Consider the following 25,485-nt stretch of genomic DNA (forward strand, 5'->3'; position numbering starts at 1 on the left):
TAAAAAAAAATCCAGCTTATGGTGAAAGGAAGCCAGAAGCAACGCACTTAAACAAGCATCAGGCTGTAAAAATATGAAAAAAAAAAAGTAAAATCATTGCTATTAGGAAATAAATGTCTAACCGATTAAGTTGCAGAATAAATGAAACCGTTTTTGGCAAACCACTTGTCCAAATAAGACAGCGTGGTTCTCGGTTCAGCAGTAGTACAGCCATCAGCGGGTGAGATTGGCATGGTTTGCATTTTCTCTGCGATTTTTGAGTTCAATAGCACGTACACAGCTGTTCTAGATGGCTCTATAGCCTCCTTCCTTATTTAGGAGTGCAGTCTTAACCTAAGAAAACCATGCTAGAGTTTACAATTGTTGACCGTTTACAAGTGATATCCGCTCCGTGTTTTGCACACAGAAGGTGCTTAGTAAATGTTTAAATATCTATTGCACAAGAGGGAAATTCATTTAAAAAAAAAATGTCCTTCAGGTTAATATTCATCTTGTACCAGAAAGAGAAATGGGCAAGAAGGTCGGATGTTCAAAGCGAGCAGATCCTATTTAGTGCCACATTGGCCAAGGAATGATGAAAACACTCCAGTTCTGACACGTTTAAAAATGGGCACACATCCTATTTCTTTGTTTCATAACCACTGCGCTATCCTTGCTTTTTTTTTTTTTTTTTTTTTGGCATGCTAACAAATTCAACCGAAATCGATGTCATCTAGTTAAACTTTTTGATTCAGTGGAAGATCCCGCTGTCCTATCACGGAGGACGTCGGCAAAAGCAAAGTAGCGAGGCAGGAATGGATCTATTTGAAAGGAAAGACGTCCATCCTAGGGATTTCGTGGTGGGAAAATCATCTCAAGTTGAAGGATAATTACAGGAGAGACACCTAAACGCCCCCAAGCCTCCACGGTCCGCACGGCGCTGGACACCCCTCGCGGTGGCCGGGGTCACTACGGGGCTCCGGGCCTCGGCTTCCTGCCCCGGGGAGGCGCAGCGCGGCTCCGGGAAGGTGCTGCGCGGAAACGTGGCACCCTCTGGACCCGCGCGGGAGCGCTTGCAGCAGGCGGCCGGAGAGGCTGCGGCGGCCGCGCACCGGGACCGACACCCGCCCGCTGCGCCGGCGCCCGGCAGGACGGGAAGGGGCGGCCGCCCGCGCCGCACCGCCCCCTTCTCTCGGCCTCTCCGCGGCCTCCGCCACCCCGGCCGAATTCTTGCATAAATTATGCCAGGCGCGCCTGACGTCAGGTGGCGGCGCGCGGGCGCGGGCGCGCCGCGGAGGGAGCCGGCCGCGGGCGCGCGCGGCCCCGGAGGCTCGTGCGCGCGGCGTGCAGGGCGCGCGCAGGCGCTGGCGTGCTGGGGCCGCGGCGGCGGCGGCGGCGGCGGCAGCGGTGGCGGCGGCGGCGCGGGGGTTGAGCCGTGGTGGTGCGGACGCGCTCGTGCTCGGGAACTATCGGATTAAACTTGAATCGAGTGGAATTACACAAAGGAGCTCCGAGGAGGAGGCGGCCCGGGGACCCGGAGACCCCGCAACTCGCCAGAGCCCCGTGCGCGCGCGGCCAACTCCGCGTCCGTGGATCAGCCCCCCCCCCCTCCGGCCGCGGCCGCCGAGTCAACTCCGGAGTCGCTCTGCGTTTTGTTCCCCACGGCGCGCCAGCGGTGGACTAGCCCGAGCGAACGAGCGAGCCGGTGAGCGCAGACTTCCCCGGCGCCCCCGGGAGGGGCGGCGGCAGGAAACCGCGCCGGGCCGGGCCGCGGCCGCGCAGAGTTGCGAGCGGGGAGTTGGGCGTGTGCGGGGCGCGGGGAGAGGTGCGCGGGGGCCGCGGCCGGCAGGAGCGGAGCGCCGCCCGCCGGGTCGCCCGCGTTGCTGCCGGCGGGGCCCGAACCCGCGGCCCGAGCGCCGCCCGGCGCCCCAACTTTTGCCTGCGTCCGCGGGGCTGGCGGCGGCGGGGGCGCGCGGGGCGGCCGAGGGTCACTTCCTCGCATGTAAATGGCTTTTTGTTGTGCTGCCGGCGTCGGGGGGGACGGGGACAGGAGGGAGCGTGTCTGCGCGCTGGGGAGCGCGAGCGCGTTTCCTCCCGCCGGCCCCGAGCACGAGTTGCCGGCTGCGTTCGAGAGAAAAGGGAAGGAGGAAAAAGTTGGGCTCCAACTCCGGCGCGAGCAGCGGCGGGCGCGCGGGCGCGGGGCGCTGAGCGCGGGGCTCGGGGACGGCGGCGCCCCCAGCCTCGCCCCCGCCCCCCGCTCTGGCCCGACCACGCCGCGCTCGCCGGGAGCGGCGGCCGCACCGGCGCGAACAAAGTGCGTCCCTGCGGGCGCGGCGGCGCCAGCCCGCGCGGGGACGGCCACGGGTGAGGTGGGTCGGCGGTAGGGAAAGTGCGCGGGGCGCCGCGTGGGGCGGGGGCGGGGGTGGCGCGAACACGCGGCGCGGGGGGCGTCCCGAGCCCAGCCGGTGGCGGCGGCGGCCGCAGAGTTCCGAGCCCGCAGCTAGGGGTTCCTGGGGCTCCCCTGCAGCTCCCAAGTGCGCGAGGACGAGAAGAAAGGGAGCCGGGCCGGGGCGAGCGCGGGCTGGCGACCGGGGGACCCCACCTTGCCGAGCTGGCCGGGCCGCCGGCGGCGGCATAATAGCGACTTTAATCCGCGATCCCAACTCGCGTCCCCGCTCCCCTCCCCCCAAAGCCTGTCGGGGGTCCCGGCGGGGGCGGGGGTCGCCAGGTGGCCCCGCAGCGGCGGGGTTACGCGGTGCCCCCGCGGAGAGCCGGCTCCGGGCGCGAGCGGCCGAGGTGGCTGGAGGCCGAGCGGTCAGCGGGAGAGGAAGGAGGGTGGCGGGGAACGCGTTGTTTGTTTGCTTCGCACCGGGGACAGGGCTCGCTGGGGGCGCGGGGCGCGGGCGGGGCGCGGCGGGGCGCGGTGCGGGGTGGGCGAGGCGGCGCGGGTTGAGCGGCACGGGGAGGGGACGGCCGGTCGGCGGGGGCGGGGGACTGGTCAGGAGGCTCCGGGGAAGGAGCCGCTGGCCCCGAGCAGCCATAATTCCCGAGCCGCCTTTCTCCGGATGGCTCTGCCTCGAGGAGCCCCTGCGCCGTGGGAGCGCACCCCAAACTCTGGCCGGGCAGCCCGCTTTGTGAGCGCCCCCGTGGAGCGGGTGGCCCGGGGAGTGCTCCGGCCCGGCAGCTCGGTTCTCCCTGGAGGTCACTTTTAGAGACTGTTCACGCCTGGGTTTTAAACTAGTTTTTTTTTTCCCTTCTTCCCTCTTCTGAACAGACAATGGACAAAAGAAAAGTAGCAACCCACATGGAGAGTTTCCTTTGAATTGCTAGAATTAGATACACTATCCAGTTCCCCACTTGCTAAGTATACTTTTTAGTTTCCCATTGTATATTATCTAGCAATCGATTTAATAACTTACTTAAACTGTGTCTATCCTCTGAGCTGGATCTCTGGATATATTAAATAATTATTTTAAAATAATTTTGTGAGAGCTCTGGTTTTTATTTTTTAAATGTTAAATTGAAGCCGTCTTTGCTGTGGGTGACACCTTCCTAAGGGACCCACAGTTACTTTCCCTCAGTTCTCTTTTCAGTAAGAGGGGGAATACTCGTCATACGTGTGATAATCAGCAGGAGAAAAATACATCTCTTTATTTCCTCACAGATCTGTTCTAACCATGACTAAAAAAAAAAAAAAAATAGTGGCGATGACCCAGCAGCTCCATATCTGATTTATTCCAGTTATAATTACGTTTCGATTACAGTAATGTCCGAGAAATAACTTGAGCAGTGGTTTTATGAAGTTGCATCCTCCCCAGCCCCCAGAGTACATCTGTCGCGCAGTGTTTTTGTCCCGCTGTTGCACAACAGAAAGCCCTCCAGTCTTTCCCCTAAAATGGCAGCTCATTTGACTGGGGCCCATTCATTGACAACGATAATAAAGAGGCTGAAAGCTAGATGCTTGGGGCACAGAGGACTCGGATTGCCTTTCTAGGTGATAAGTAGGAGACATTTTAAGTCTTCCAGTTTTCTTATGAAAAGTTTTATTTTTCCCGGAAAAAAACTGCAAGAAAACAAAAAGAACAGTAAAAGTAAAAGTTGGGAATGGAAAAGAGCTTGTTCAACAAATTTTGGGAGCTATTTAAAAATGAAAAAGAAGGTTTTTTTTTTCTTTTTTTCTTTTTCTTTTTTCGTCCACTGGGTGAATATGACATTTCTCTTCCCTGTTTCTGCTGGTTAAGGGATATGATGAATTTTTGACAGGCTTGTAACAGGTGAATTTGCTCAGCGTGATACCCCAGATTTGAAGCTGTTTCCTGGGAGTGTGTGTTTTATGTATTTTTGGGCTGTCTTGTTCCCACTCCCACCCCTCAAAAAATTTGGGCAGATGGGTAAGTTTGAAGTTTATGGATTTTTTTTTTTTTATCCAATGTTTATGCTTTCAAAATTAAAAGAGTTTCTAGATAAAAAACAAGTTAGCAAGTGACTTATGTGACTTCCAGGCTCTGGCTGTACTGGCTTAATCAGTGGAATTATTTTTACATCAGTTTTAAAGTTGATTTTCTTTTCTATGTCCTTAGCACTGAGGACAGAAGAGAGAATTAGTACAGTGGTAAATAGCAGTTAGATACTTTAATATAGATAGTTAAATCTCAACTTTTTCTTTCAAGGAGAAAAATAAACTAGTTACCTCCCCCCACCCCCCCAGTTGAAATTCATAGGGAACTTGGTGTTAAAACAGCACTTTTGTGGATTCATCTAGGCTTGGTCTAGTTTTTAATCAGTTTACTGATGGAATATTGCCAATATTTTTTTTTCCAAAGGAGTGTTCTCTGTTAGCTTGGCTTTTACTGGGAGGTCAGCACCATAGTAAGTTCCTTTATGGTTTTAAACTTCAAGGAAACATTGCAAACCTTTCCTGTGCGCCCGTGCAAAGTCGGGAGCTAAGGAAGAACTTAGTTTTTCAGTAGAGAACAGGGGTGTACTTGTTTGTGCGTCTGCTCTGTGACCCAACATGGGAGCCAGGTTTGGGACACTTCTTTCAAATCAGGAATGAAAGTATCTTCTTTGCTGTGCATGATCAAGTTTGCTTGCTATTCAGTTAGCTTTCATTTAGTTCCTTTGCTTTCTGTCTTCCGCTGTGGAGCTCTGTGGGAGAGACAGGGCTTTCCCTCTGGGAGTTTATCCTCTAGTAGCAGAGAAACTACTTTCTGCTTGTCTTGATCCAGGCTGAACCATCGAGGTGTGGTAGTCCTTCCCTCCTTATCTGTTTGGATTTCATAGCAGACATCCTGGCCATCCCGTAGACAACTCCTATAAGTAAGGTATTGCAAGAATAAAAATGTTGCCTGCTCAGGGCTAAGTAAAGAAATGAAGAGAGGGAGAGAGGCTTCTTCATAAAGCCATTAATCTCAGAATTCAGGTGGTTTCTGCATGAAAGACATTGCACATGAACTGTATAGGCTGATTCCCTGGGACAGCATCTCAAAGAGAGGAAGAGAGGCACTGCTGTGACTGAAGGAGCTTCCTGGTCCTCTGGCTCTGGACGTGTCTCACACTTGTGTGTGTGTGTGTCCTTTAGAGGAGGTGTTCTTTTCTACCTTTTAAAAAGTAGAACTTGAGCAGTGTGTTTCTTCACTGGTTTCCGAAGCCACTAGAACCTTGATTTTGGAAGAGAAAATAATTCTCTTTCTTGAGAAAACGGTTTTGTCTTCTAAAAATCTTTGACAGCCGAAGACAACTGGTGGTATTTAAAATTAAAAAAAAAGGGGGTTGGCTCCTTCAATCCGCACATCATTTAGGTTACAGTTATGACTCAGGGTCGGAGTGGATTATTGGTGGGGGCCAAGCAGATGTGGTAATTAAAACCACTGATTGTCTGGGTCTTTTATCAATATATTAAAAATTTTAACTGAAATCAGCCGTGTCATAATAGGAAGCAGTAATCACAGAGATACTGTCGCATAGAATTTTATTTTATAGTCATTTGAGCCTTCAGATATTTCGAGCGTGAGGGCCTTAGAGAACATGCTGAACTTTGTGGAGTCATAGGTTGAAAAACATAGAGCCAGATGACTGAAATGAGCTGTCTCTTGCTGCCCGCCCAGTTCCTGCAGTGTTCTCCCTAGGCTCTCCTGTCCCTCTGGTGCCTCTAGTGTGTTGTGTGGGAGAGATGTGGGTCTGGTCTGCTGGATGACCCAATTAGCTCTAGGTAAGATGGGCTCCTCTTCATGGGTGACTTGAGAGAGTAGCTTCTGTCCTTAGGTTCTAAAGTGGATGAGCACAGGGCTTACATCAGTGATAGTGTCCTCGACCCTGCTAGAATCCCCCCACCCCCAAGATCATCTATTCTGAGAAAAGCAGAGATAATTATTCCAACATCTGATTACTGTTTTCAGTGTAGAATCATGAGTTCACCACCCCGACTAGATGTTGTAACAAGTTGATAGCCCCTGGCAAACAGAAATGCTCTCTCAGAAAAAAATAGTTACTTAGTATTTTGGTGGAGGTGTCTGTTTTTACTTCGAAAATAAAAGCATCCCTTGAAACATGACGTGGGTTGTTTTAGTGGAGAAATGTACTTTGGTGGGTCAGGTTTGATTGGTTGTCAGGCGCTTTGGGGGGCTGCTAATGTAGAACTGGGTAGATACCTTTAGTGGTCATTTGAGCCTCACACTTCCTGTGTAGGCAACAGGCATGGTTTTCCTAGCAAGTGAATGTGGACTCTGGTTGTTTTCCTCTTCTGTTTGTTTTCGATTCAGCTATTCTAGGGGACCGAAAACCTGAAAGGTGCACTAGTAGTACAGTCTAGTGACACTGTGAGGACACGAGACTTGACGTGGTAGAAGACAGCATGTGACAGAGGTTATGGTACTCAGACCCCAGTATTGTGTGGGCTCAGCCACTGAGAAGTGGCCTTGGTATTGCCGTCCATATCTCGGTATAGAGGAAAGCGTGAGGAAGTGAAAGGCAGCGACCTCTGACCTGGAGAGGGTTGCAGTTGTAGGTCAACATGAAGCTTTAAAGTGAAACCTCAGTGGCAGGTGGCATCCACCTTGGGCAGCATCGGCATGATGTGGAATTTGGGATTTTTGAAGAAAGCCGAAGTACTTCTTGAATGATGAGCATTCTTGCCATGGGATGGAACGAGTGGGTGGGCGGGTGGGTAGAAGGAGAAGAAAAGAAGGTAGTATCCTGTCTGCTTTCCTTGGGATTGGTGTGTGTGTGTGTGTGTGTACGTACTTGATTGGTGTCCTTGGGGATGGAGAGCCACAGGAGATGCGACAAATATGGGGGGGGGGTTCGGTGGATCAGACCTGAAGGTAGATGGATGTGTCCTGGAAGAGAGGTCTCTGGGGATGTTGGTTTCTAGCACATCGCCTGCTTGGCTGGCTGGTGATACTATTCGTGGAGGCATCGGGCACCTGCCAAGGATGGCATATGAGGAAGAAGTCCGTGAGTTCTCTGAGCATGTGACTAGAATCACTGATCCTGACTGTGGGTTTACTAACTTTTGTTGTGACCTTCTTTCTGCCGTTAGGGGTATTCCGGACTTTTCAAGCATAATCTGTTACTTACCCACGAAGATGTTAGTGTGTGTAAGCCCACAGGGGCTTGTTGGGAGGCCCAGGGCGATGGGGCGAGGGTGGCAGCCATTGCAGCTGGCCCAGCGTGTAGCATTTTTCTGTTACTAGCCTAGCGTGTTGCACTCTGTAGGTGTCTGCTCATCAGAAGCTAAGCACGAATCCCGCAGTAGCCAGACTTGGCCACGTTTGCCCTTCTGAGTCTTCTCTTCTGGAAGCTCTTTTTAGTTGCTTGTTACGTATTCGAGCCAGGTCCTTGGGCTTCCAGGAGCTGGGTTGTGGGTGCCGTGTACCTTCAGGCCTGTGCTTCTCATTTGGAGGGAGTTAATTGTGTTGAGACAGTTGCGTCCTACGTGGGTGTTGTAGAAATGAATATATTATTTGAGTAATTGGGGAAAAATAACAGCCTTGGCCTGAATACTTACCTGGTGTTTAGTGGAGTGTGTACCAACCAGTTTAATATGCAAATTATCTTCAAAGATACTTTGTTTAGTTGTAGAAAGTAGATTATATAACCTGGTTGCTGGTGGCAGAGGTGTTGATTGACAAACCCAAAAAAGCGTCTGAATAGTGGATTTTAATACTATATGAGCTAACACATTATAAAAATTCTGCGCAGTGACATTAAGACAGACTTTGTATTGCTACTTGCTTTTGGTTGGTTTTGTGTATTACTTTATTTTATTTTTGTCTGTAAGTGAAGGTGTCCTCCCTTGCAGCTATTAGCTTTGAAAGTCTTAGTATAGAACCTCCACACTCTGACCAACATTTCTGATGGCCTTTGCCAGCTCTTTGGTGGGAGTATATTTCTGAAACTATTTCTTCAACTTCTTAGTTTCAGTTTTTAAATTTGTTTTTTAAACATTTATTTATATTTTATATGCATTGATGTCTTACAGGCATGTGTACCTTTGTGAGGGTGTTGGGTTCTGGAGTTCAGACAGTTGTGAGCTGCTGTGTGGTTGCTGGGCATTGAACCCAGGCCCTCTGGAAGAGAAGTCAGTGCTCCTAACCTGAGCCATCTCCCCAGGTCCCCCAGATACAGTGTTTTAAGCGTTTCTTTAAGATGCCTCTTTTTGTGTGGGTTGTCAGTAGTGTGTTTCTGAGGTTGGAGAGGTCATTTCCACATGAGCTCCAGGGTAATGGCAAGGTGCTTGCGGGCTCCTGCAGTCTGGGCTTTAGTGGGCTTCTGAAGTGACTGTGTGCTTGGGCTGCCTCTTCTCTTGGCTTCAGCAGTGACTAAGGAGGCAGCAGAGGTCATATGGTGGGTTTGCATTTTACACCATGCATACTTTATCAGTACAGGGTCAGGAATAGAGCTCGTGCTACTGAGGAGGACTGCAGGTGGCATGTGCTTCCACCCCAGCCTTTGTGTGGGGAACAGCTAGTGTACGAGCATTGGCCAGCAGCCTCTTCCTGGGAATGTCATCTTAGACTAGCTGTATCTGGGATGGAGATACCTTGCTAATTGATTTTGGGGATGACTGTAACCTTTTAAGGAGTGTACCGTTCTCCTGTTCGTCTTTTTTTTTTTTTTTTCTCAGAGACTGGGGAATGGTAGAAATCTGTTTTGTTGATATTTAAGACAATTATAGGTGTACATATCGTTTAAACACCTAAAAGCGATGAGGTGTGTTGAACGTTAGCAGGTGAACAGTGAGCTGTCCCTTTCAGAATAGTAAGCGTACATTTAGCGTCCGACTCAGTCCTGCTGTTCTCCAGGTGAGTAATAGTTTTAGCACAGCTCTATAACAAGGATGTGCCTTAATATCAGATGCGTTTTATAGTGTGTGGGCCTGGCGATTACTTTATGTATGGGTGGGGCCTGTGTACTGTTAACCATTGATTTTTTTTTTTTTTTTAGAGGGGACTTAAAAGCCTCCAGTGTGGTAGTTTATATGATCTTATGTACTTGACCTTGTTTGTGTTTGAACATGTTAGGGAAACCATGCCAACCCTCTGAAAGTTTCAAAGTCTTCATCAAATTGTGTGTTGCATCGAAGAAAAGCAAAGAACAAGGTATCTTAAAAGATAACAGTAATCGTAATAACCAAATGTGTGTCTTTGTGTGTGTGTGTTACACATGTGCGTAGAGGTCAGAGAACAACTGTGTGAGTCAGGCATTGAGTCCAGGGCTTTACATAGTAAACACACACCATACCATTGAGGTCCACTATAGCCTGTGCTGAGTGTTTTAATGGGTCTTTTCATTACTCGTTCAGAACATCCTCAGGTAGAATCATCCCCATTTTGTAGCCGAGGAGACTGAGGCTTGAGAGGTTAAGCTCCCTAGAGCCATCCCATTTCAATCTGGGGTGGAGGAGCTTGAATCCTGACGGACTTGATTCTAGAACCTGCTCGCATAGCCTTTTAGCTTTACTTGCGTGACACAAGGAAAGATGCTCTAGGGGCTGAAGAGACGGCTCAGCTGTTCAGGGCGCTGGCTGCTCTTTCCACATGACCTTTGTTCAGTTCCCAGCACCCACGTTGCAGCTTACAACTGCTTGTAATTCCAATTCCAGGGGCATCTTGACACCTTCACACAGAAAAACAACAAGTGAAACACCCACCCGTGCTCTAAAAATAAGTAAATTATTGAAAAAAGAATAAGGAAAGATTCCTTTAAAATTGCAAGCGACGTGCTACAACCACATAGCTGCTGCTTTTGCTGACTCTGGCCAGCCCGGGTTGTTTCTATTCACACTGTCCATTTGCACTCGGTGTTCAGAGTCTTTGCCTCTTACCCTCAACACACTTTCTCTCCTGCGGAGATGAACATGCTTGTGGAGACCACGCATACATACCCTGTGGTGGCTGGGGACTTGAACTCTTATGCCAAAGAGACCAGTTATGAATCATAATGGTGGAGATTCTGACACAGCGGACGCTCACTCTACCAGAAGCACGTGACAAGGCAGTATGGCCCTACTGGGTGAGCAGTTGTTATTTTTATCAGCCGACCTTTAGTTGTTGAACCCAGCAAGCCACGTGCCTTGCATTAAAAAAAAAAGTTACATTTACTTATTCTGCGTGTGTATGCGTGTGGCACATGCCACAGTGTGCCCGTGGAGGTCCGAGGACAGCCTGGTCATGAGTCCTGGGGCCTGAAGCAGGTCGTCTAGTCTGGTGGCACATGCCTGTAGTTTCCGAGCAATCTTGCCAGTCCTTGATTTGGTTTTTAATTCAGAAGGTTTCCCCAGACCGCCATCTTAAATGCTGAGTAGACAGGAATAAGTGACCCGCGGCGATGGGCACCGTGGTTTTCACTTCTCCTCGGACTGGGCATTGGAAGTTGTTCATCCTGGCATGCGCTTTCCCCAGCAGAATGCCCAGATGGCGGTCACCCGATCCTGCTGCTGCTGGTTCCTGCAGCAGCGACTCCAGAGTCTCAAAGTGACAGCGTCAGAGAGTGCTTCGTCCTCTCCAGTGTCACCAGTGCTCTCTGGCTTGAGATGTCTTTCTAGACAACTGACCGTTCCTTCTTCCTCCTAACCCTGCTGTTCACATAGCGGGTGACGTTAGTTATTCTTTATGGCCTTTGGCCTGGACGGAGTCAGTCTGTTCTGAAGCGACTATGTTAGAGACCCAGGTCCTCTTGTCTCAGAACACATGACGTCCACATTTCCAGACTTTTGATTATTGGGTAAGGAGGGGATTAAACATAGAGTAAGCTTGTGGCTGGAGTTTGGGATGTGATCGGCAGCTAGGACATAGGGACATGTCAGTTTCGGGGAAGGGAAGACTCTGTGAAGCTCCCAGAGAATTGTCCTGCTTCTTAGACTGGGACAGGAAAGTCAGAGTTCTTAGCAGACTAGTGATCCAAATAGCTGACGTGTAGACATGTGCTGAGTGTGGACTTTGAGCGTTAACATTTTACAAAGCTGTCTACACAAACAGTTCTCACCGGGTCCTGAGAGAATGCTGAAGTGGGGATAGTAGTTGTCCCTTTATAGGGGGTGAGATGTAGTTTTAGAGATTGTCGAGTTATGATTTCCCAAGTTCACAGTACTTAATGGGTATAGTTGAGTGGAGTCAGGACAGGTACACTTGCCAGCCTGTGCCACCGCTGTCTGTGGAAAGAGCTTTGGATGCTCCTGTCAGAACCACCCAGCTCTTAGAAGGCTATGAGGACCAGACAGGTCTTGTGCATCTGTGTTTTTCAGACTGAAGCGGAGGCTGCGGCTTGGCTATTAATGGACTGTAGTGTGTGAGGCCCCCTCTCCTCAGATGTCACATCTTAACACTTGCAGGCCCTTGAACCTGAAGGACACAGGCTCGTCACTGCTCAGTCCAGGACACAGCGGTGAATTATTTAGTTTCTTGCAGAACTGTTTTTCTTGAAGTCTCTTCCCCAGTGTTCATCCAAGATACAACTCGCTGGGCATCTCTCTCTCACTGCCCAAGGCAGAGTTGACTCAGATGCTACATGGCTTGCAGTTAGAGCACGCCATCATTTGGTCCCTTGTATGAACATGGACTTGTGTGTGTGTGTGTGTGAGTATGAATGTCGGAAGTACTTGGCAGACTGCTTCTGTTAACACACAAGACGGCAGTCTCCACAGCCTTACACACAAAGGCAGTCACTCACCACATGACAACATTCGGGTCTTACAAGGATGGCCGATAGTGGTCCCAAAGCAAAAGGTCACCCAGTGATGTCACAGTCATTATTGTGTAAGTAGACCTTAGGCTGCTCACAAACATGCCATCAACTAAAGGAGCTCTCAGAATTTATCCCGGTTGTTTAGTGACACATACCACTTGCATAGATGCATATAAAGTGGAGATGTGTAAATCTGTAGACATGTATGTTATGGTGTGCTTTTTCTTGCCAGCATAGCTTGAAAGGGAATGGTAAAATCTTAACATGGTGACACTACTTTCCCAAATGGGAATAATGTATTTCAGGTCTGGTGTGATGGCAGAGAGTAAAGCCACTGGCTGTGCAGCCAGTGACCTCAGATCGGTTCCTGAGAACCACAGTCTCCTGCCAGCTGTCCTCCGTTCCACACATGTGTGCCCTGGCATGCAAGCAAAAAGTTAAAAGCTCTCACGGTGTATATCTGGCTATTTTACATTTATAGTACTGTCCTTCAGGATGGAGAAAACTGGCATAAGCTTGAATACACTGGGTTTCTAGTTAAAACATTTTTGGTACCCTTAACATTTTATAGTCTTAGCCTGGAGCGATGGTTAAGAGCACTGACTGCTCGTCTAGAGGATCCAGTTTCCATTCCCAGCAACCACCTTCAAGGCTCCAACATCTCAGACATATTTGCAGGGTAAAACACCAATGTGTATGAAATAAAAATAAACAATTTATTACAAAAACCATCTTTGTTTTAGGAGTGTTGATTTTCAGAATTCCATTTATCCAAATTACTTTCTGTCCCTACCACTTTCCCACTCTTTTTTTTTAACCATTAATTTCTTTATCTTAAGTATATAATTTCTTTATCTCTCTGCATATACATCTACATGCCAGAAGAGATCAGACCCCATCACAGATGGTTGTGAGCCACCACGTGGTTGCTGGGAATTGAACTCAGGACCTCTGGTAGAGCAGCTGGTGCTCTTAGCCACTGAGCCATCTCTCCACCCCCACTTTTCCACTTATTAAAAAACAAACAACAATGCCTCCCAAAACGTAAATACGGGCTGGAGAGATGGTTTAAATATCACTAGTTGGTCTTGCAGAGGACCAAGGATCAGTTTGCAGCACATGGGGGCTCACAACTGTCCTTAACTCCAGTTCCAAGGGATCCAGTGTCACATTCTGGCTTTGTGGGTACCAAGCATGCAGGTTGGGTATACACATGCATGCAAACATGCATATACAGAGAATGAAAATAAAGCTGTAAGAAATAAAAATAAGGCTTTTGAGGATAGACTGGGATAACAGTTAAGAGTCACGGTTAGCTGTGAGTGCCCTGCAGAAAGCAGAGAATGCATTACTAAGGACAAAACTGGGCACAATGGCTATTTCTTGACTTCTGAGCACACGGAGGGGCTTAGCCGTAGTTGAGTTCTGGAGGCAGTCTGTGTCCATGCTCCATTCCTCTGGGAAATCTATACCCCAGCTTTTTGCTGACCATGATCTTTGATGGTGAAGGAGGAATGGCTAGTCTGTGTGTGTGTGGGTGGGGGGGGGGAGTCACAGAAATTCAGGTTTGTTTACAAGTGGTTGACATTGGCTGTCTTTCTCTGTAGCTCAGTATTGGAGAACTCGAAGTTGAGCTGGGGTCACATCATCGGGGTCAGCCATTCTGGATCACAACACAGTACTTAGACCAGTCAGACCTTATCCAGGCAGACCTGTAGAGTGAGTGTCTACCTGGACATGGATTTGGCTTGTTTCAGGATGAGAGGAGGTCCTGAGGACACGCACGTTTCAAGGCATTTGAAGCAGGAGTTCACATTCTTGTAACTATGCCTGTTTATCTCTCACAGAAAATGCAGACTCTTCATCTGCAAGTCATCTTTATTGAATTAAAATTTCCATGTGTTTTCTAGAGCCAGAATGTTTATTGGATTGTTTCTGATGTGTTCCTGAATGCGGTTATCCAGGGTCTTGCTGAGGATCTTGATTGCTGGGAGTCCTGAATCTTCCCCCATGCTGCCTCTGTTCACATTTCTTTTTTTCCCTGTTCCTTCCTGTATACTGAGGTTTGCCCTGGGCCTTTCTTGGTCTGGTTCAGGTTCATAGCACTAGCTCTGTAGCCTCCAAAGCATGACTAGAATATCATTTGTTTTCCCAGTGAGTATACTTTGGAAACGGAAAGGATTCAGAAAATACAGCATATAAATTATAACAATGTATTAGGAATGTTATGAATGAGGGATGTTACTTTGTTACATCTAAGTGGGTGATTTGTAACCATTCTTTGGCAAACCAGTTAACATACAAGGCGAGAGTGAGCCCCAGGGTAAAGACCTGTTAAAACAATGGCCCTACAGGATAAGGAACTATTATTTATTGATAAGCTTTATTCTCATTTCTCTCATGGCCTAATTAAGAGCTTGTTTCAGGAGGAGTTTTGATGTGTGTGGTAGGTGAATGCCAAGAGAAGGGGCATCATCCATTGGGAGCAGTGCATTCATTGTGAGCCAGTGTGATTTCCAAAGGCATACAAGGCGCCGAGAGCGTGTTCAAAGCAGTCTAGTGAGTGAGTGAGTGGATTAGCAAACGGCTTCTTGGTGTAGTGCTGGTAAGGCAAGACACCAATGCTCAACTAGAAGAGAAGCTGTTGCCTTCCATTCTTACTGACCCATCTGTTGACACTTGCTCTGGAGTCTGGTGAGCAGGCTGTTGGGGTCCTGAGCCTTCCTTCATGCAGCCTCTGTTGGCTTTCCTTTTCTCCCTGTGCAAGGCGTTTTGTCCTTGGCCTTCCGTAGGTGTTCTCTAGGATCACAGCTTCAACTCTTGCTTCCACATGTGACTCCCAAAGCTATTTCCAGTGCCAAAGGTCAGACCCCATCTTTAGTGTTCCAACCTGTCTACAAAGCACCATGACCTCCCCCCCCCAACACCCCAATTCCCTTCTTGCAGAACTATAACCAAAGTTGACTCATGGCTGTTCTGGATCTCAGGTCCTGCATCCACCCTGGTTGCCAGGCACAGGCAGCGGCTTAGCTGGGTTGTACCACATCTTCAGCACTCCATGTTTTCTGTGTTGGTGTCTTTGTGCCCCCTCCCCCACTATGTGCCTTTGAGAGCATAGTTGCCTATCACTGTTCTTTGCCTAGGAAGATGGCCTATTTGGGGGAGCCTCCCTTGCTTCCTGCTTGCTCCTGTGGAGGGCATCTCCCTGACCTGTGTCCTTGAGACCTTGTTCTCTTGGCTATGGTGTTTTGGAGACGGGCTCTCAGTGCTCCTGCAGCCACAGTGAGTGGGCTGGCTTCAGCGCTATGCCTCCAGGAAAGGCATATGAGGTATCTGCCATGGCTAAGTCTCCAAGTGCTGCTGGGTGAGGGAGTTTCATGCAGAGGTTCCTTATCATAGGGATTGGGCGGTGGCCCCTATGTGGCCCTCGCCCAGCTGGGTCAGAATGTAGGTAGGGAAGAAGAGATAAGCTATGGTGGCCCCATTGCCACATTCCTGGCAACTGAGTAGAATATTTGGTTTTTATGGAACATTGGATTAAGCCAGTGATCTGTGGCTCATCGGTCCTTACACTGTCATTAACAGAAAAGCCTTCAACCATTCATGGAAGATCCTGGGAGGATCCAGTTGCTGAAGTTAGCTGGATTTTAGGAACTGTGCTGTATAGGGAGATGCTAGGGCTCTGGGCTCTTAGCCAATGCCCATAGTGAGAAAAGGAACTTGCCTTGTCAGTGGGATTTTAGGAGTGGGCTTCAGAAATCCAGGCCTATCCAAATTTGCCCAAGTGTGAATTTCTGCAGAGGTTCACGACCCTGACAGTTCTAAGAAGGATATGAATGAGTCTAGAGACATGGGCAATAGAAGCCAGGAGTGAACTCCTATGCTTTCAGATTTACATCTCTCAAGAGCCACTGATGGTCTCTGGATATGCTTGGTGGAAACTGATTTTATGAGCTTCCAGAGTTCTGTGCAGAGCTGTAGGATGTTCTTACTGACCTTTGGTCTGATTTTACTGTTGTTGAAGGCATGCTGCTGTAAAATTAGGACTGTGCTAATTTTTGGGAGATGCTGAAAATGTTTCCCTTTGTTTGGAAGTGCAGGTTCACCATGACCATATGGGTGTTGGAGGTACCGTGTGAGAGAAAGTGCTAGAAGGGCATGCCAGGGTGTGGTCAGCATGCTAGCAGTAAGGTGAACATTGATGGATGACAGCCATCAGCCAAAGGCCCTGGTAGGACCCCAGTAGTCTACCCAGGACAGCCTGCAGGGCCAGGCCACAGCTTTATGTCCCAGCACCCTCTTATCAGGGTGGCTTTCCTGGAGCCTCGGCCCTTTGGGGAGAGACACAGCACTGGACCACACTTCTGCCCACTTCTCTCAGCCTTGGGAGGCAGGGAGCGCTGGCCTCGAGAAGGGCAGCAGGTTAGAGAGGTAGGGAGAGGGTTGGGTTGTGGTGCAATTGGAAGTTCAGCGTGGGTGAGATCACTGAGGTCACATGATGGAAATGGAGATGAAAGGTTAGTTTGGCAATGTGTGGTGGATTGCATTTAAAGAGAGACTAGAGGCAAAAGTCAGAGGCTTTTGAAATAGCGCAGGCAGGAGGCAGTGGGACTTTGGTAAGGGCAGGGAGGATGAAGTGGAGGATGAAGAGAAACAGAAGAGTGCTCGGTGCAGGTAACTTGTGACTCTTAGGGACCTGGACTTGGGTAGGATGCTGCCCCCACCTCAAACCGAAAGGGAATAAAGCCCCCCCCCCCCAAAGAAAAAACCAGGAACGGAACAATTGGAAGGGCAGAAGGGAAGAACTTACTCTATCACTAGGTTCAAAAACTTGCAAATTGTGGGAGTAATTTATTCTAGGCACCATGGAACACATCTGTAAATAGAGCATTTGGGAGGCTTGGGGCGTGCGGGGGCTCAGGGGTGGGGCACTGTTGAGTTAGAGCCAAGCTTGGGATAGATAGCAAGACTGATTCTCAAAACGTAACCCCACCCCCAGATTAGTACTGAAAATAATTCTTCTCCTACCAAATTGTGAGCATTTAAAACACTGTGGCGCCCCCCCCCCCCCCAGAATGTGGTGAGACCTATTACCTTGTTATTGCCATAAGCTTAAAGCTTACAGACCTTTGGAAAGGCTGTGTGTATAAAGGATGCTTATATGTGGCCACAGTAGTGTATCAGTCATCAGCCCGAGAAGCAGTCTGGAGGTCTGTCAGCTGTTACAAGAGAGCAGCCACACTGGGAAATGGGGTGGTTTAATTTATGCTGTATTATGTTAGAATATCATGTAAACAACGCAGATCACACTTGAAGACAACACAGAACAACATGTTTTCATAGGAAAAGCCAAAGGAAAATACATCAATTTAAAAGATAGTTAAAAAAAAAAACTTAAAAACTGAGTGTTTTAAAGATTGGTAGTTTTACTTAGTCAAAAGCTGTGATATTGGAGTTGACCAGCTCTGGTTTCAATCCATACTGAGCTGTCTACTAGCCGTGGCTTTGGACAAATGACTAACTAGTTCTGCTTACCAGGGGCAAGTTGCGTAATTTATTTAGGACTCAGTTTCTTCACCTGTGCCTGCCAGTGGTGACATACCTCAGCCAAGCGGCGATTAGCACGTAATAAATTAATTGAATTGCCGTAGTCTTTATTTCACTGTTTTCTCACCTCTTGTATTTATGATGTGATATGGAGAGGATTATAAAATCGGAGAAGTCAAATGACACAATATATTCAAGTTCATAGCTTTTCATCCCTTTTGCGGTATAGACAGGGATTCCGGCTTTTGGAACCCTTTCACCTTGGATTGAGTCTTCTAGACTGGAGCAAAGTTCAGCTCCGGTGCAGCCGGGAGACGCTTTCGGGGCAGTGCGCGTGCGCACGCATATACATACAAACATGGATATCAATGCATACGTAGTACAGGCAAGCACATGCACGAGCGCGCATGAAAATGTATGTGCACGCGCGCGCGCGCAGGTCCGAGCATGCGCGCGCGCAGCTTCGAGCGTGCGCGTGAACGGCCGTATGTACATGTGCACGCGCGTATTATGCACGTACTAGGTAAGCGCGGAAGCCCTGGAAGGCAACAGGTTTTTTTCTTATAGTAGCTTTAGAGATTCTATTTCCCTCCGTTCATTTTTTTTTTTTTTTTTTTTTTTTTTTTTTTTTTTTTTTTGGTCTCTGTTATCCTCTGAGGCCCACAGTAGTGTTGAGAAGAGAACAGACAAGGTTGATGTTTACCCTGACTTAATCACCGGTTGCTAGCCAGTGGTTACACAAAGCCACGGCCACAGAATCCTGACATAAACCGTTGTTTTGTTTCTGTTTTTCACAAATTTAAGAAGGTGTCAGTTCTAAGATGTATTCTCTCTGCTATGTTAAAATATAAAAAAACCCAAAAACACTTACAAAAGTAATGACCTCATAGTTTGCAATCACATTATTTTAGGTTTTTGCTCAGAGTGTGAAAGTTTGTATATGCTCAGTCCAGGGAATGGCACTATTTGGAGGTGTGGCCTTTTGGAGTAGGTGAGTCACTGTTAGCCTGGGCTTTAGACACTCACCTGGAGGTCAGTCTCCCACTAGCAGCCTTCAGATGAAGATGTAGAACTCTCAGCTCCTCCTGCACCATGTCTGCCTGGATGCTGCCATGTTTCCACCTTGATGACAATGGACTGAACCTCTGAGCCTGTAAGCCAGCCCCAATTAAATGTTGTCATTTATAAGACTTGTCTTGGTCATGGTGTCTGTTCCCAGCAGTAAAACTCTAAGACACAGAGTAAAAGGGAACATATGTATGTATGTTCTGATGTATATGAATGTATATGAAACTGAAACTTAAGCCAAAAGGTCTGTCACTTTAACCATACCTGGTATGGCTTCTTACCAGACATCCCCATAGACATGGCACACAGTTCGGTACAGCGTAGCTGGTCCGCTTAGCTACTAGATCCAACTTAGATATCGATCAGCTCTTAATAATGTTAGTCTGCCAGATGCTGTCAGTACACTGAGCACCATAAAACAGCATCACCAAGACTGTTTTGCAAGAGCGATGCCAAACCATTAAAACTAACACAGCAAAGCAAGGCTTGCCAGCGTGAGTGAGGTCTCTGTGTATGGATTTGTGCTTTAGCACTAGAGAGCGCCTATACTGTGCATAAGGTAGGGAAACAGCTCGTGTCTGTCGCTTTAAGATCAGTTACTCAGGAATACAAAGCAAGCAGGGACCCCATATCCCTTTTGCATCTCGGATAATCTTAGAGGACCAGGCATTAGCTGATGGGTTAAGAACATGGGGTCGAGGGATGTGGGCATGACAATCTGGGTTTGTCTCCTTGGCACCCATGTGCAAAGCCAAACATGGCTGTTCATGCCTGTACCCTAGCTTTACAAGGCAGGACAGGTTCCAAGAATGACAGCTAGCCTAACTTCTGGTTAGAGGGAAGAAAGGGAAGAAAGAGGCATAGAGGAAGGAAGACACTGCCGTGTGACTTCTGTGTGTGTTCATATGGGCATGTGTACTGGCATGCTGACATGAACTTACCTGATTATAACGTGTGCCTCCTCCACAAGAGAAAAAGAGTGCAGGGAAGACTGCTTCCTACAGACGCAAATGTGTTAGATATTCTTAGACATTCTCTCTCTGCTAGCCATGGAGAATGATCTCATGTAAAATGATAGTCATTTCAAGATTTTTAAAATGTCTAATTAGAGGCTGTAAGAGGAAGCATGGCATAAATGCTGGGGCCGAAGGCTGCCTTGGCTCTAGGCATGGAACTGGTTTCTTTCCGCCCGGGGAATTGGGCTGGTGACTTTTGGAGCTTCACTAGCATCTTCCGCTTGTCCAGCACATACTGGGTGTTCATTGAATTGAGCCGGGACCAACACATGGTTGTCGGTGACCAACGCATGCTCAGTGGAGGAGGAGGATTGCCCTGTCCCAGTGGTAAAGATGGCTGTCCTGCTTTTCAGGCATTGAAGTGAGCCGTCCCCAGTGAGGGCAGCATCAGTGTTCTTGAAGAGAATTTCGAGACCAAGGTTGTGCTAGCCACCCAGAGGACACGTTGCTGCTTACAGCTTTGTCAGAGTCTTTTTCATTTCCCCTTTGTCTGGTGAAATGTGGAGTGTGCTCAGCTAACCAGAAAGGCTGTGTATAATGTAAGAGGCCCCCCCCTTCAGCCAGCTTTATGCATAATTAGCTATAGAACCACATATCTAATGCCGCTGAGGTGAACTCAGAGTTTTGAAGTAATTTCCAGATTGCCTCCAAAATTTTGTTGGGTGCAGGGAGACAAGGTCTCACCATGTAGGTCTGGCTGGCCCCAGAACTCACTGTGTGAGTCAGGCAGGTCTTAAACTCACAGAGGTCTCCTGCCTCTGCCTCTTGAGCTTTTGGATTAAAGGTGTGTGGTAAGATATTTTAACCACTGTTTCTGGTTCTGTAGAGCTAGGCCTGTTCTAGGACATTCACTCCCTTTTGGCCTTGCTTGTTTGTTTGTTTTTGTTGTTACTGTTTTAAGACGGGGTTTCTCTGTGAAACTGCCTTTGCTGGAACTTAACTCTCTAGAGAAAGGTAGATTCAGACTCTGAGATCACCTGTCTCTGCCTCTGGGATGCTGGGATTAAAGGTGTACACCACCATCCTGGTGGCTCTCATTCATTTTGCCTCGGATTGACCTCAACTGGCCCTGTTTCTCCTTGCTGGGGGATATGTGCGTCTCCTCCTTCCTTCCTGGAGTTTCTCTGCTGCTCTGCGGGGGGAGGAGAGAGTAAGGACCTAGTTCTACCTGTCCCAAGCTTCTGAGGTACTCTCAGTGTAATGAAATGGGATAGCAAAGTGGGCTTTTTTTTTTTTTTTTAATTTTCGTTGGTGAGCCTAGGGCTCAGTAGAACCTTACAACCTTGGGGGCAGCTTCTCGCCTTTGCACCACCTGGTTCTGCTGGGCTCTCTTGCACTGGTCATTTTCCTGTATCATGGTTGTGGTTGGCTGGTTGGCATGTGTTACCCAGCAGGCCTTGGAGTTGAGTTGCGGATGCTTTCTGAGGCAGCACACTGTAAGTATAGGACCACGGGTGCTGTGTGAGAGCCTGGTTCTTAGCGTGCTTCCCCACGTGACCCAGGGAGAACTTCCTCGTCCCTGAAGAGGACAGTGGTGCCTGTGCACATATTCCAAAGGAGCGGTGAGAGGAAGGCCAGACCAGCGATGCTGCTACTCTGGTCACTTGACATTGCCTTAAAGCACAGGACTTTGTAGAGGGTTGGCTGGCCTCAGGGTTACTGCAGTCTGTCTGAATTGTGTCTTGGTGTTTGTTGAGAGTAAGTTTTATACATGATATGTTTAGGCTAAAAAAAAAATAACCTAGTGAACACTATGTATTATTTTCGCAATATGAAATTGGGGTAATTTAAGAATGTCATCTACAGTAGCAACAATTCAAATAAATCAGCAGTCTGCAGGTAAAACGAAGCCGGGGTAGGGGAGAATGAATGAATATGAATATATGAATGAATGAATATATGAATGAGTGAATATATGAATGAGTGTATATAAATGTGAATGAGTGAGAACAAGTCTTTACAGCCATGGGCTACTCACTAGCGGTGAGAGTGTGGGTGTGAAATGCCCATGGGCCGGTTTGATAGGGACCCAGGAAGTGGGGTCTGACTCTGAGCCCGGGCTTTGGCTGCTATAGTTTTGTGCACTTGTCCAAAGCCCTACAATCTTTGTATCTTTTGTTTTATTTCCCAGTGTCAGTGTTACCATTAAGTGTATCCGTCACCTTAAGTGGACTGTTTTTTTCTCTGTGGCTGTATTTGGAGTTCTAAGTTGGGAATGAGAAGGATTTTCCTAGAGGTTGTAGCTTCTCTGTATAGCTGGATGTGTACTTGGAAAAGATTTTCAACCTTGCTCCTCATTGCTTTCGCATTAATTTTTTCATACATGTTGTGGGCTCAAGAGTGGGAAAATGCAGATGTTAAACCCCCCCCCCCGCCCTGCTTCACTTTTCTGTTTAGTTCAAGCATCCTTTCTAGCTTGGACTTTAACAGGTTGCATATGTATCCTTCATTCATTTCAACTGTTAAAGTCAAGCTCCTCTTGAAATGAACCCTTTGAGCTGAGAGGCTCCAGCTTGAGTTCTGGGAAGACAGAGGCACAGAAGTGACCGAGGGTTGACTTCCGTTTAGGAGCGTCAGTCCTAGGGAGTATCTGTTGCAGTGTTGCAAATGGCCCTTAAGCTCAGCGCTTTAAACAGCAGCCGTCCGGCTTACTTGCAGTTCTGTGAGCTGTCCATCCATACTGATCTCAGCTGGACTGCGCCTAACCTCTGTGGTCAGCTGGCAGTTGACCTCACTAAGTTGGTTAGCTGGGTCTGCGAGTGTCTGTGTGCATGTGTATATGTGTGTATGTGCCTGCGTGTGCGTGCTTGTGTGACTTGGCTGTGTGGTGTGGAGTTGTGTGTCTTCTGCTCCTATAGAGCATTCTGGAGTGTCTCACACCTGCACCTGTGGTTGGAGCATGCAGCATGGTCACATGTCATAGGAGGGCGGAGCCTGGGAGGTTATGGATGTTTGAGACCATCACGGCACCATCTTTGACAGTGCATGGCCGGTTCATGACATGAACACACACTTGAGTTTTCATGACAGTAACACACACTGAGTTTACCATTTTAACTGCTTTTCACTCTTCAGCTCTGGACTGGCACTACTGTCTCACTTCTGTCTCCATCTCCCTGGCTTTGTAAAACATACTCTTTACACAATAATGCCCTGCTTCCTCTTGCCGGAAGGTATTGGAAGGTAAATGGCCTTTGGCCGGTGATGGGCCATATCCTTAAGGGGAGTGGCCCCGGGGAGAATGTGGTAAAGTTTGCTGTGTTCTTTTCCTCTCCTGGATTCAGTTAGGGTGACAGGTAGGAAATAAAAGAGAAAAACAAGTAAAGGAAGCTATTTGGGCTTTTTAAAAATAGATTTATTTATTATATATACACGTGCTCTTAACCACTGAGCCATCTCTCCAGCCCCCCAGCCCCACCCCTTTTTAAATCCCACCCCCCTTTTATTTGGTCTTCCTCATTGTGAATTTCAGTTTCGGAAACCCTTTCCGTGTACAGTCTTGAAGTCCTGAGGCCACCGCGGCTCCCTCTCAGGTGAGTGGACAGTTAGTGTTTCAGTAGCCAGACCACTCACTTCCTTTAGACCCCTGCCTGAGAGTAAGTGGGACTGGATTGCTCCAAGCTCCCGGAAGGACTGTCCCAACACCAGGCGGTCCTCCAGGCCACTGTCTTGAGCAGCTGCCTCAGATCCTCTCCACCCCCACGACTTTTCTTCCTCACCTTCCTGGGCTGTCAGGCTTGGGCTACTCCTCTGCTTATCTGGGCAGCAGCTCGTGACCCCCCAGGCCTCTGCTGTCCCTCTGCTGTCGGTGTCACCCTGTCACATCACAGCTGTTTCTCACTTTGTCTCTCATGACCCCCTCCCTGCTCACACACTCACCCCTGCATCCCTCTTTCCTCAGTGTGGCCAGCTCCAGAGCCACCAGCTCCCGCACTGTGACTGGGGTGCGTCCAGCGTAGGACTTTCTCTGGATTCTCTTGTCTGCTCCATTTTGCATCAGGCTTAAGCCCATTCTTAGAAAATTCTCCCTTTGAAAAAGTTTCCTCAGCACCGCTCTGTCTTGTGTCGTCCCAACCCTTCCCGAAGACTGCTTATCTTAAAGATAGTCCTAATATCTTTGGGCCTGGCACTATTCTGATTGTTGAGGGTACGGAGATGAATGCGACACCGTGTCTCCCTGTGTGTGCATGGTGTGTGGGTGTAAGCCATGAAGGTCCGCAGGAGGCAGTGGCTCCCCCTAGAACTGGAGTCATAGACGGTTGCGAGTCATCCAATGTGAGTGTTGGAACTGAAGAGCAGCACTCTGTAACCCCTGAGCCATCTCTTTAGCCCCAGATGTTCTTTAACCACATTTGAGTTTTACACTTATGGTCATATGTGTGTGTGCACGTGTGCCATAACATACCTGTGGAGGTCAGAGTACAAACCATGGGAAGCCAAGCTCTCCTTGCAACACGTGGGCTCTGTGGAACTGGGTCAGGCTGTCGGACAGGTGCCTTTACCCACTGGGCCATCTCACCAGCCCTCTGCTAACTGTTTTGTTATAAAGCAAAAGGAACAGCAGGTGGTGTGGTGGGTAATGGAGACCTCTGGTTAGATTGGGACTTGCAGAAGGACCCAGAGAACTTCTGAGGTTTTTTCCCATGGCTGCTGTTGCTGCACTGGGGCCCTTGATCTGAACCCCAAGAACCACAGGGAGCAGTTCTTTTGACTGAACCATGTGCATAGTTTATAGGCCTAGAGAAGGTAGTTCCTGAGATTGAACCCTGTGCCTTGTACATCCTGGTGAAATCTATGTGAGAAGTCGTAGGGAGTTGATAGGGCGGGGCCATGGATACAGTGAGGAGTGATTGGTTGGATTAAATGTTGGGTGCACATTAAATGGGGCTGGAGGTTCAAGGTTGAGAGCACCTGCTGCTCTTACAGAGAGAGGGCCTGCATGTGATTCTCAGCTCCCACATGGCAGCAAACAGGGGGGCTGACACCATCTCTGGCCTCCACAGGCACAAGGCAGGGATGTCGCACATTTAAATGCAGCCAGAAACGCTGGGCATGGGAAAAAACAACCACAACAACAAACCTTGTAGGCAATGTAGAGAGAAGAGTGTGTTTTTGATGACTTCTAGCTTGCTACTTTGCCCGGCTAGCTGGCTAGCTAGGTGCTAAGGTTCCTGGGGCTACCCTTAGCACTGTGGTGTCTGAGAATTAGCAAGAGAGACTTTATCTAGGCATGTGGCTTTGCTAATGTGAGTATTGGCTGGATTTTGACACACAATATCTTCTGCTCCTTACGCATTGACAGGGTTGTCTGGCTATACACTGAATTACAATGGCTCCTGGCGAGGCCCCCAGATCCAGGCTCACTGGATTTTTCCTCTTTAAGCTAGGTGATGTTTTCCTCCTAAAAATAATAACAACAACAAAACCAAACCCAAAAAAAAAAAAAAAAAAAAAAAAAAAAACCAAACAAATATGGGGGCCTTGAGACTGTGATTTGGTGTGTTTGAAAGGAAGAATATGAAGTAGAGCCCAGGAAGGAAAGGCAATAGGAGGTGGTCGAGCCCTGTGGGTCAGGATGGAAGGAGCTCCAAAGCTGAGGAAAGAATGTGGCCACTGAGCTGTCATAGGAGGCAGCGAATGTCTGGTTCACAGGTTAGTGGACCTGGGAATTGGCTAGCAGGAATTTCAT

At 48.5% G+C, this 25,485-nt stretch overlaps 1 protein-coding gene across 1 annotated transcript in view; it reads left to right on the forward strand.

The window, feature by feature from the left end:
* The first annotated feature begins 1,386 nt into the window (after positions 1–1,386).
* Positions 1,387–25,485, forward strand: part of CHD7 (chromodomain helicase DNA binding protein 7) — a 167,637-nt gene continuing 143,538 nt past the window's right edge. The window contains exon 1 of the mRNA XM_080938708.1: positions 1,387–1,684. The gene's annotated coding sequence lies outside the window, so the exon portion shown is untranslated. The remainder of the gene's footprint in view (positions 1,685–25,485) is intronic.

This window comes from Micromys minutus, assembly GCF_963924665.1.
Source record: "Micromys minutus genome assembly, chromosome: 26".
NCBI lineage: Eukaryota > Metazoa > Chordata > Mammalia > Rodentia > Muridae > Micromys > Micromys minutus.